The sequence below is a fragment of the Cynocephalus volans genome, chromosome 5 (genome assembly GCF_027409185.1).
Source record: "Cynocephalus volans isolate mCynVol1 chromosome 5, mCynVol1.pri, whole genome shotgun sequence".
In the NCBI taxonomy this organism is placed as follows: Eukaryota; Metazoa; Chordata; class Mammalia; order Dermoptera; family Cynocephalidae; genus Cynocephalus; species Cynocephalus volans.
The window spans coordinates 6,402,502-6,411,135 of NC_084464.1; the positions used below are offsets into that span (position 1 = coordinate 6,402,502).

The following is an 8,634-nucleotide window of genomic DNA, read 5'->3' on the forward strand; positions in this document are numbered from 1 at the left end:
TAAAACACACTCACCAAATTCACATATTGGTAAGTTAGATCCCTCAGTCACGGACCCAGAGGCAACAAAAAGCCCATGGAAACAACTCCAGTCCCCTTACCACCCTGCAGTGCATCAGTGCCTGAGGCACACAGCTCCAGCTGTTTACAACCATCCAGGATTTCAAAATTGTACATCCTGTTTGAAAGTTCATGTGTGCTCATAGCTGTATTCCCCGCCAAAGTTACAGAGCAAGAGCAGATCCCAGTTGCATGAAGAGAAGGGAAGATGGGAGTGGGCAGTAGAAAGAAAGTCAAGTAAAATCGTTCACCTTGAGAAGCGCAGTCACCTTTGGTGAGAGAGAGGCAGCTGGAGAAGATACTACCAGGAGGGAGTCAGGGGAATGGATGCCCTGAGCACGTTCTCTTCCTTCAATCTCAGATCTCCTGTTGCAGCCTCCCTGGGTTGGAACCAACAGAGACCAGACAGCACAAGAGCCTGTCCAAGTCAGTCTCCCAGGGCAGAAAGCAAAGTGAAGAAAGGTGGAGAAGTGATCTGAAGGAGCAAATAGAAGACACTCAGCTGTATTAGTCTGTTTTTGTTACTTACAAAAAAACACTTGGAACTGGGTGATTTATAAAGAAATGAAATTTATTGCTTACAAGTTTCTGAGGCTGGGAAGTCCAAAGTCCATATGGTGGTGGCAACAGTGACCCAGGGGTCTCACACTTCAGGATGGTGGAAGCAGAGAAAGCAGAGAGAGAGAGAGAGAGACAGACAGAGTCTCCTCTTCTTTTAAAGCCCTCAGAACCACTCCCTGACCACCATTTTTAATCCATTCACCAGTCATGGTCCTATGATCCAGTCACCTCTTCAAGGCTCCACCTTTCAGTGATCATCACAGAATCTCCCACCCTCTTAACAGTCATGGTGGGGGCTAATTTTCTAATACATAAACCTTGGGGGACACAATTCAAGCTTCAATGAGTTTTGGGGAGATATAATTCAATCCTCTACATCAGCCCATTGTCCATTTTGTATTATTTGATATATTAAAATACCTCATATCCTTTAGAAGTAAGCAAGTTATCAGTCCTAAATTCAAAACTGAAATATACTAAAATAGGAGCAAGATGTCATTTACTTATTTAACTTTAGCCTGTGTTCCACCCAGCATAAAGGTAGTCCATGAGGGAAACGATGAAAAAGAAAAAAGTCTTCTTGCTGGCATGCTTGTCCATATTCTGCTTCTTCAGTTTCTCCAGCTTGTTATTCCTACTTCTTGCCCTTGCTATTTCTTTATCCTCATGACCCACGCACTTATTCAAAACACCCAAAGAATGTCAAGTATGATGCTTTCCTCCAATCTTTCCTGTATTTCCTCGTGCCTGGGCCTCCTTGAGTGACAGTTAACTAACACTGAATTATATACTGTGTCACCGTGCTGATCACCAACTTTCAGGGTCCATATCTTTTAAATGGATTGGTACTCTATAAAGTCCTTGTGCATGTAGCTTTAAGAATGACACTGCTACTCACGCTCTTACCTCAGACTGTCATTTAAAATGAAAGAAAAGAGAAACATAAGGGAGACTGTCATTTAAACATAGAAGACAGAACAAAAACATATCTCCATTTCCTTCCCGAACCCCACTATGGTGATTTTAAAGAGGAATAATTGAACACACACACACACACACACACACACACACACACACACACACACACCCAGGAAAATATACACTAGCATACTAAAGAAGTAATCTTGGAAACAGAAAAGGGAACTGACTTAGCAGTATGAAAAATAAAATAAAAAATCAGAAATCTAAGCATCTCTGTCTAAGCGATGCAAACAAATTTCCACAAAAGATTTTGACTAAGACTGAAAAGAACAGGATTTGAAAGTCTTTTACAGTAAGTGGAATATTAGTCTTGATCTCCCTGACCCCATGCAACAAGATATGACTTCCTAGCAAAAGATGCATTTCCTCTCTGGAGCAGTCATACCATAGGGGCTCGCATACATCAAACATAGCTGATATGGTGGGAGAAAGAATAGGAAGGAGAGACACCCCAGACTTAAAAGGAGAGTTAATAAAAGTTGACATATTGAATGCTACAATTTCTGGCTCCCTGTCCCCAAAACATTAGCAGCCAGCGTGTATAACCTCCCAGCCGAAAGACTCTTATCTAAGAAAAATGACTAGCCCAAGATAAAAGAACTACAGACACTGACTCTTTTGAGTCCCATGAAATGGGCTGATGGTAAAGTAAGTCTTCCAGTGGACAAGCTCCATCTCAGCACACACAGCTTCTACGCAGCTTTTTAGTGTCTCACTCTTCAACATCATGATGATGATGATGATGATTGGACAGCAAAGGACCACCCAAACATTTGAAGAAAGTCTCTAACATAAAAAAAGACAGAAACAATATAAACAAAAGAACAAAGAAGAAACAAGGAAAAAACATCTTGAAATAATCTGTAATTAATTACAGTCGGTTAAGTTATTGAAATCTCTGAAATAAAAACCAGATACTGTTTGTTACTTTGTTTTTTAAAGGACATTCAGAAACCAAGCGCTCTTGAGGGCCGGCCGGTGACTCACTTGGGAGAGCGCGATGCTGACAACACCAAGTCAAGGTTAAGATCCCCTTACCGGTCATCTTTTTTTTTTTAAAAAAAAAAAAAGGAAAATAAGGGCTCTTGGAGGTAAATGATAGCAAAAAATAAAGTAAAAAGTAATCAGCAGAAAGACTGGAAGAAAAGAAAAGATTTGAGAAAACATCCCTGACTGGCATCTCATCTTATATAACATTTATCATCTTCTACCTCTTTTTAACAAAAATAAAGTAATATGTTAGATGCTGGACCAGTTAGTTTTAACAGTATTTACTTTTTCTTTTTCTTTTTCTTTTTGGTGGCTGGCTGGCACAGGGATCCAAACCCCTGATCTTGGTATTATCAGCACCATGCTCTAACCAACTGAGCTAACTGGCTGGCCCTAATTTTTCTTCCATTAAATACTGATTTTAATGCTAAATAAAATAAGGAAGTTATTCCTGATTTTTATTTATCTAATTATTATTTAATTATTACAAAGAGTTAAACTCTGAAGTTTGTTATAATACATACATGCATACCCATGAACATTAACTGGAGGAATGACATGCTTTTTATCTTATATCCCTCTTCATAAATTAATAAATAATTTTAGCTATACTTTGTTATATTATTACAATTTAAGTAATTAGAAAGGGTATTTTCATTTATTACTTTTTAATCCACAAAATTGATAAATTATATTAAATCTACATTTTAATCTTGGCTATTTTAAGAATATATCTTTTCAAGCACGTTTGTCAATTTATTCCTGAGTGTTTTCAATGACATGCATCAAAATTTATATTACAGATTAATTTGAAAAATACAGTTAGCCATTTTCTGACATATTTGACAATAAGTTCTTTGCCAGTTAGGCTATATGAAAAGCATTTTCTTTTAATGAAGTGAGCTAAATATGCAGCTGTGATGTTTTGATAAAAATATGTCATAAGCTACATTTTATATTAAAAAAATTTAAAAGCAAAAGTTTAATAAAATTAAACATATTTCTACTTTTCTTAGTTTATAAAAATAAACAATGTGCCTCTAAGTGAAAGGTTAACTAGTACAATTAATATGCATCTATGTCTCAGGAAGGCCTTTTTGGTGTATGTCCCCAAAATAGAGAAAGTGACTCTAATAGCTAGAAAAAATCATCTTGCACATAGGTGGCTTCCAGTTCTTTGTTTACTGACAAATAAAAGTTGTATATATTTATGGTGTACAACATCATGTTTTGAAATAATATACATTGTGAAATGACTGAATCAGATAATATATGCATTATCTACAGAGACATACACTACTCTAAAGCCTTTTTAATCTCGTTAAGAGTTGTATTTCAATTTTCTCATTATATTTAATAACATAATTATTTATCAAAAATTTAAGTAAATAAAATAAGTATTAAAACTACTACCATTTTAAATATCACCACTCAAAAGTATTTGTAATATATGACAAATTGTAATTTTATGACAATTATAATTCAGTCCAGAAAAAATTTCACACCATGTCTAATGTGTGCAGAAGTTAAAATAAAATTTCAGTATCAAATAAATATTAGAGATTTAAAATATCAATTTACACATATTTTTGTGGCACTGAAGTAAAGTAGGGTGTTCAATAAAATACTTTAAAGCATAAAAATACATTATGATAAAAATGTAAATACAAATTTAAGAAGAAAAAGGAAAGAAGTTAAATTTCTAAATGTGAAAGAAAACCTTGTTTATATATTTGTTAATTAGATGAAAGTAGGGATCGAATTATCATATATTTATATTCCAATTGATACATTTATGAGTGAGGTAAATAGTTTTGTTTTAACATGTTATTAGTTACAGTATGCCAGATAATATCTTTATGAATATTTCAATTTATGACAAAAAAGTTTAGGTGTCAACATAAAAATTTGTGAGGTGGTATATATCATTTTTCAAAAAATTTCTATGAGACAAGCAGAAGTAATTAAAGATCATTGTCCTAATACATACAACTTCACGTGGTGGTATTTTGGAGAGAAGAGAAGAACACACCTAAGGATAAGGGAGGTGTGCCTCATTTTCTCAACTCTCACAGCCCCATGAAGTAGAATCCGGCCAATGCAGCAACATCCCAATAAAGAAGACTTCAATTCCTGAAGTCCAAGCCAATATGACAAGTAAAGAAAAGTGTGGTAGGGGGTGAGGGAATGAAAGACACAGCCATCAAGGAGAAACCATGAGACAAACTTTACCCCAAAAGACTAAAGTAAGAAGACCTTTAAAAAGAATAAAGAAGCTGACTGTCTTATTTCATTTAGAAATAAGGAAAACTTTTAAAGCTAATTATGAGATCACCACTTCTACTGAACATTCTATCTGGGATCCTAACCATGTGATGGCACAAGAAAATGAAATAAAATAAAAAGTTCAGAGATTGGAAAGAAAGAAGTAAAGCTGTCAGTATTCACAAATGATGACAAATTTTTAAAGTTCAAAGCAATCTACAAACCATCTATGAGAATTAACAGGTGAAGTTAGTAAGGTTTCTGGACACAAGATTAATATACAAATATCAAATGTATTTCTGGATATTAGAAACAAAGACTGGATAATGGGATTTTTTTGAAATGTCACTCACTGGCCGAGCCTGTGGCGCACTCGGGAGAGTGCAGCGCTGGGAGCGCGGCGACGCTCCCGCCGTGGGTTCGGATCCTATATAGGACTGGCCTGTGCACTCACTGGCTGAGTGCCCGTCATGAAAAAGACAAAAAAAAAAGAAATGTCACTCACAAGCAACAAAAACATCAATGCTAAAGGCTAAATCTAACAAAAGATATTAAGGAAATTTACACTAAAAACTACAAAATATGATGAAGAGAAATTTTAAAAGACCTAAATAAATGAAGAAATATATTATGTTTATTGATTGGGAGATGCAATATTGTTAAAACGTCAATTGACCCAAAATAGATCTATAGATTCAATAAATTCTCAATCAGATTCCAGAAAGGATTACATTTTTTGGAAACTAGAAAGCTGTTTCTAAAAATAGTGGAAATTCAAACGACCTAGAATAGTAATAGTGAAAACAATCTTTTAAAACAAGGTACAAATTTAGCAAACTTATAGCCCCATATTTCAAGATTTACAATATAGTTATAGTTATTATAAAGTTACAATTATGAAGACATTGTGCTCAGAAAGAGGCTTACATGTATACATGGTCACTTGATTTAAGACAAAGATGCCAAAAAGAAAACTCTTTCCAATAAATGCTGCTTTAATAATTAGATATCCACATGGAAGAATATGAACTTTCCCACTACTTCACACCATACATAAAAATAATTTGAGATGGTTATATTCTTAAATCTGGAAGATAAAACAATAAATCTTCTACTAGTGAATACCATTCTGGGCTGACCCGTTAACTTAGTTGGTTAAAATGCAGTGTTGTAACACCAAGGTCAAGGGTTTGGAACCCTGGACTGGCCAGTTGCCAAAAAAAAAAAAAAAGAAAGAAAGAAAGAAAAAGAAAACATCATTGAATATCTTTATTGATCTGGTATACACAATGATTTCTAAAGAAAATACAAAAGGCACTGGTCACAGAAAAAAAGATATGTACCTTTTTAAAATCAAGAATTTATTTTCATTAAAAGATATGATTAAGAGGATAAAAAGTCAAGGTACAGATTGGAGACCTACAGATATCTGACATAGCTATGTGTGACTTATTTATATCTGATATATACATAAATATGTATATGGCTACATATATATGTATACATCTGTATCTGACATATATATCTATATCTGACAAATGAGTCATATCAAAAAGGTTTAAAAATCTCCTACTAATCAATAAACAACCCAACAAAACAGAAAAAAAACTTGAACAGGAACTTGAAAAAGTAGATGTTCAAATGGCTAATAAGCACATGAAGAAGTACTCAACATTGTTAGTCATGAGGGAAATGCAAATTAAAACCCAAGAAGTTTCTAATACACCTACCATGGAACTAAAATTATACAAGGATTGATAAAGTTAGAGTCAATTAACAAATCACTCTGGACCAAGCCCCTCAAAACAGAGGCAGATTTGGTGAACCAAGGCCACTGCCTGTGGTAATAACCTCAGTTCACCTAGATCCTTTCTTGAAGAACAATATTAATCTCCTGATTCAAGAGGCCCCTCTAGCCAGGACAGAGCACAGAAGGAAAGTGTAACTGCAGGGTCTGGCAATTCCACACGAAGTTTAGAAGTTGCAATTTAGTCCTCAGCACAAGATGGCAGCGTCACTAACATTGAGAGCTCGAAATAGATCCTGGAGCATCTTTACTAATGCAGCTTAATGGCGGTAGCCCAGATGTCGCTGCTTGAGAGCGGGGGAGGACCCATCCTTGGGGAACGGAGCTGCCTTTGGGACGATCAGATGGCACCAGGTACTGATCCCAGTCATGCTTTACCTGGATGAGAGCTGGCAGGGGGAGCTCAGCTTGGAGGTCATATTGCCAAAGGCTGCAACAGGGGAGCGAGCGGAAACTCGTCTGGATCCCGGAATAACTTGGACTCAATTTCACGTTTCTGAGATAATGTTTTCTCTCTCTCTTTTCTGTGTTTTTTCCAATTCTCTTTTCCTCTCTTCTTCCTGTTCTCCTTCCCACACAACTCTGCGGGCTCTCTCTTCAGCTTCACAGCGTTCAGGGCGTTTTTTAATGAGTTTCCTCAGCGGCTGAAGATGATGCTCGAAAGTCTCACCTGCTGATGCCGGAGGACAAACCCTTTCCTTGCCGCAGCCTCTTTCCTCAGTTTCCTCAACTTCTCCAAAGCCCGAAGAATATCCACCATTCTTTTGGTGTCTGCTTGTTTTTTCCTCACTCCAGACAATACACCATCAGCGGCGGCTCTGAGCTCCTGCTCCCGCTCCTTCTCCTCCAGCTCCCGCACGCACTTGACCCTCCAGCGGTCAGTCTCCTGCTCGCGCTCCGCTGCCCGCGCGGCCTCTGCCTCCCGCTCGGCCTCGCGTTCCCGGGCCCTCTCGCGAAGCCGCAGCCGGCGGCGCCGGACCCTCCCCAGCCTCCGGCGCGCCTCGCCCACATAGGCTGCCTGAGGTCGGTGCGCAGCGGCGCGGCCGGGGCAGGCGGTGAGGCCCGGGCAGGCAGTGAGGCCCGGGCAGGCACAAGCAGAGCCTGGCTCAGGCCGCGCAGCCGCGCGCGCAGTCCGCCTAGGCTGGGCCCAGCGGGCACCGGGTGGCCCGACCGCCGCGGGGTCCCGAACGCCGCCTCCAGCCACTGCCGGTCACGCAGGCGCTGCAGGGCCGCGTCCCCGAGCACGTCGGATGGCGGCGGCGCCTCAGGCCAGCGCGGGCTCCGGGGCGGTCCAGGGCCGGGAAGCGGCAGCCGCGGGCGCTCCCCGGCGTCGTTCCCCGGGAAGGGACGGCACTGGAGCGGGGGCGGAGGCGGCGGGTGGCATCCGCTGGGGCCCGAGGCTGCAGAGCCAGCGGAGGCTGGAGGAAGGGGGCGGAGGCCCCCGGAAAAGCGCCGGGTCGCTGAGGGAGAGGCGGCGGGAAAGCGGGGAGGGCCGCGGCGGTGGCGGAGGATTGATCATATAACATGTCAGGAGTTTTTGTTTCGGTTTGGTTTTTACCAATTATTTTGTTATTTATATTTCAAGAAAACTAAATAAATTTCATTTTTATTTTAAAAAAATAAATTAAATAAAAAATAAAAGGATTCATAATACCAAGTGTTGACAAAGATCTAGAACAACTACAACTTTCATACATTTTTAGTGGGAATGTGATTTGGCACAAACACTTGGGAAAATTTGTTGGCAGTATATTCTAAAGTATAATATTCACAATACCCTGCAATATAAAAATTCCACTTGTAGCTGTCTATCCAAGAGAAATGAGTGTACATGTTTACCAAAAGACATGTACAAGAATGTTCATAGCAGCTTTACACACAAGAGCCAAAACCTGGAAACAACCCAAATGTCCATCAACAGGAAGCTATATAAATATAGTTATATTCATATAATAGAATACTAGTCAGCAA

At 39.0% G+C, this 8,634-nt stretch overlaps 1 pseudogene; it reads right to left on the minus strand.

Annotated features, from left to right (window-relative positions):
• The window catches only part of LOC134378214 (programmed cell death protein 7-like), a 26,202-nt pseudogene extending 18,020 nt beyond the window's left edge, over positions 1–8,182 (minus strand).
• Positions 8,183–8,634: the final 452 nt, after the last annotated feature.